At 48.9% G+C, this 3,152-nt stretch overlaps 1 protein-coding gene and 1 long non-coding RNA gene across 26 annotated transcripts in view; one reads left to right on the top strand and one right to left on the bottom strand.

Annotated features, from left to right (window-relative positions):
• LOC100909637 (uncharacterized) overlaps positions 1 to 2,746 on the bottom strand; it is a 27,025-nt gene extending 24,279 nt beyond the window's left edge. For all 10 annotated transcript variants that reach the window (XR_010054244.1, XR_010054246.1, XR_010054245.1 and 7 more), the window contains exons 1-2: positions 2,611 to 2,746; positions 1,758 to 1,920 (exon numbers count right to left, since the gene is read on the bottom strand). This is a non-coding gene — a long non-coding RNA (uncharacterized LOC100909637). The remainder of the gene's footprint in view (positions 1 to 1,757; positions 1,921 to 2,610) is intronic.
• Positions 1 to 3,152, top strand: part of Zbtb38 (zinc finger and BTB domain containing 38) — a 107,035-nt gene that overhangs the window by 52,858 nt on the left and 51,025 nt on the right. The window contains exon 1 of one of the 16 annotated variants that reach the window (XM_063265580.1): positions 2,717 to 2,985. The exons of the other annotated variants lie outside the window; for them this stretch is intronic. The gene's annotated coding sequence lies outside the window, so the exon portion shown is untranslated. Of the gene's footprint in view, positions 1 to 2,716; positions 2,986 to 3,152 lie in introns of those variants that run through there. 16 annotated transcript variants of the gene reach the window in all.

Below are 3,152 nucleotides of genomic sequence, written 5' to 3'. Positions count from 1 at the left end.
CTGTAACAAAAGGGTTAATGTGTACTCTCGTTCTTGTGAGGGAGAGCACCATAGCTCACCTTCCTTCAGGCCAGCAAATCTGGGCTATGTGGGTGTTTTCTGGGCTGTGGGGTGAACACTGATTGCATAGCAGGCTACACCGGGAAAGTGCCCCTGGTACAGCTGCTGTCAGAGCCTGGACTGCTGGGCCTCCTGTGTAGCCCAGGTTGGCCTCAAACCTCTGTTGCCTGTTACTTGTTATGTAACCAGGCTGCCTCAGACTCCCAACCTTCCTCTCAGCATCTCCAGAGTTGAAATTGCAGGCGTGAGCCCCACACCAGGCACTGCAGGCTGGATTTCCCACCAGGCTGAGCCATCTTTGCTTCATGAGCTTCCTCTTTTCTCACTCCACAAAACCCAGTGGCTTCTGTGTATCATGAGCAGCAAGAGTAGAAGGCTCGTCCCTCCCATGGCTCATTCCACTTCCTGGGAAGGCAGTGAAGAGGAAGCAGTAGACCCCTTTATCTACAGGTTGACTTTCCACTTTAGTTATCTAAGTTCAGGTCTACTCTGATCATATGTAATGGAAAATTCTAGAAGTAACTCATGAGTACTAAGTAGCTCTTACTAAAGTCTGTGTAATTGTTAAATTTTAATTACTGCTAATGTCTAATTGTGCCTAATCTGTAAGTCAAACTTTATCATAGATGTATGCACAGGGAAAACTGTGTTTGTCTGTGGTGAGGGTGGAACTCTCAGGGCCCTGCAGATAACTAGGGACTGGGACATGTGTGGTCATTGTAGGTGGAGGACAGCGGTGTAAAGGCAGTAGTGATGGGAGTATTGACTTACAAACACATTTATTTTTCTGGTACAAATTAGTGTTGCTTTAGACAAAATGTCTAAAAGACGTAATGTAAGGGAGAAAGGGTGTGCAAGGAAGGCACAAAGAGTTAATGATAGCTCGGGGTGGTCAGGAGCACGAGGCTGCTTGCTTTCATATTGCCTTGAATCAGGAAACAAGGCAGGGCTTGCCACCAGCAGCCTACTCCCTTCGGGGAGGCACAGCCAGCTGAGGCAGAGATGGGCCTGTGGCAGACATTTCATGTCCAGGTCAGAGCAGAGGGAAATAAGATACGGCCATATAGAAGCCATGCCGCAGGATTCAGGGCTGGGCCTGAAGTGAGAGGAAGCCCGCCCTAGGCCATGCCTGAGCACATTCAAGGTTCCAGGGCTGTCAGGCAGAGAAGCAAAGGGAGCCTCTGTGTGGAGCAGGAAGGAACAGTGAGGCAGGGGACAGCCAGTTACCTCATGGATAACACAGTGCCCTGCAGGCTGCAGAGACGCCTGGCTTTTGTCCCAGGATGGGGAAAGGCCTCTGAAGGCTTGTAGCGTGGATTGGCCAGATCTCTCTGTATTTATACTCTAATCGAAGGTTGGTTTTGTGAGCAGTTCTACCCATAGTCTATGGGTGGGTCACAGTCAGTTTAGTTCCTAGCTGTTTGCTAGCATTCGCTGAACCCCTACTATGTGCTACGTACTTCACTTGCTAGATTGTGTTGAGCCTCTACTCTGTGCTAAGTGATATACTTGCTAGGTTACATGTGACACATTCCCAGAACCCCTACTGTGCATTCCGTAACGTGCTTGATGATGATGATGATGGTGTGTGTGTGTGTGTGTGTGTGTGTGTGTGTGTGTGTGTGTGTGAGAGAGAGAGAGAGAGAGAGAGAGAGAGAGAGAGAGAGAGAGAGAGAGATTTCATTTCATCTACCAACCTCCAGGAAGAGTCAGCATGAACTGTGACTTCATGTCTTGTGTTGAGTCCACCAGGAAGGTTGGGGACCAAGGCAGTAGATTCAGAGCTAAGCAGCAGTTGGTACTCTGTCCATTTTAGGATGACCTGTCCTTGCTGCTAGTTGAATGTGCGACAGCTCTTCCCTGTAAATATTCCAGGGGTAGCTGTCACATGAGAAGGGAAGAAGAGTCCTCCTCCTCTCAGCCCACCCACCCACCCTTTGAATTCATAGGAAAGCGGTATTTGCCCTTTAAAAACCAACTATCTTAATAGACAGCTCATCCCTGCAGTGAGAATTTCAGAGAACAGGAATCTGTCCTAAGGAACAGTATTCAGATTGAAAATGTTTTCAACACTTGGGACTCTTGAGTGCTGGTGGAATTTGCTGAAATCTGGACCCGACACTCGGAGGGCTTAGGAGACAGGCTCTGAGCCTGTTTGCTGGGTTTCTCAAGCCAGCAGGTGTTTAGGCAAGCTTGATCCTGAGATGAACCCACAGCACGCAGGCAGGCAGGCAGGCAGGCCATCCGAAACACTGCTCCGTTTCAACAGAAGAAAAAGAACTCATGGACCTGCTCCCCTTTCATGTTTGCAAACAAGCGATGCAAAGTGTTTAGCTGAGCCCATTGCATCATTCACGAATCTGACAACACCCGTTCTTACAGTCTGTGCACGCAACTACAGGTCTGGAGGCCCGTTGTTTACCACACACCATAATGGGTGAGGTTGCCCTAGCCAGCCACCCCTATGTGGAGTGCGTTCGTTCAGTAGCTCACAGTGTCACTCTTGAGTTTCAGGTAAGAAAGTGAACTCCCCTTGTCACACCATGTTACCTCCATTCTGGTTTCTTTCATGCGCAGCATCCAGGCCCCTGCTAGGCCCCATTTTGAAGACAAAATCAAAGGGGTGCTCCTCTTCCTAGACGCAGCTCTGCGCTATAAAGGGCTTCTGTTTTGTAATCTGTTTTTGTGATCTGCTGCTTGTGTTTCTAACACCCCATCACGTGTGGTCTGACGTAGACCTCACCATGACTATGAGCAAATGTACTGCAAGGATGTGTGTGGGATGGCGGAGCCAGCTCCCTGCAGCAAACCGTCCTTTGTCAGAAAATTTCCACAGGGCCTCGCAGCCCCACACAGTGGACCCTCCTTCCATAGGCCTGCGCTAGCCGGATATGGAATGGGAGTTTGACTTTTGCAGGATTCCAGGTCAGTATCCTCACACAGAGCATTCTTTTTTTAGTTAGGGTTGATTTCTAAGTTTCTTTTTATAGAACTCGACTTGCAGTAGAGAGGGGAGAAAGTTGTTTGTCGGTTCAACTCTATTATTTTATTTACGTTAGGAACTGAGCTGCCGGAGTGCTGGCTGGAAGGCT

This window comes from Rattus norvegicus, chromosome 8, assembly GCF_036323735.1.
Source record: "Rattus norvegicus strain BN/NHsdMcwi chromosome 8, GRCr8, whole genome shotgun sequence".
NCBI lineage: Eukaryota > Metazoa > Chordata > Mammalia > Rodentia > Muridae > Rattus > Rattus norvegicus.
This window is presented reverse-complemented; position numbering and strand designations above follow the sequence as displayed.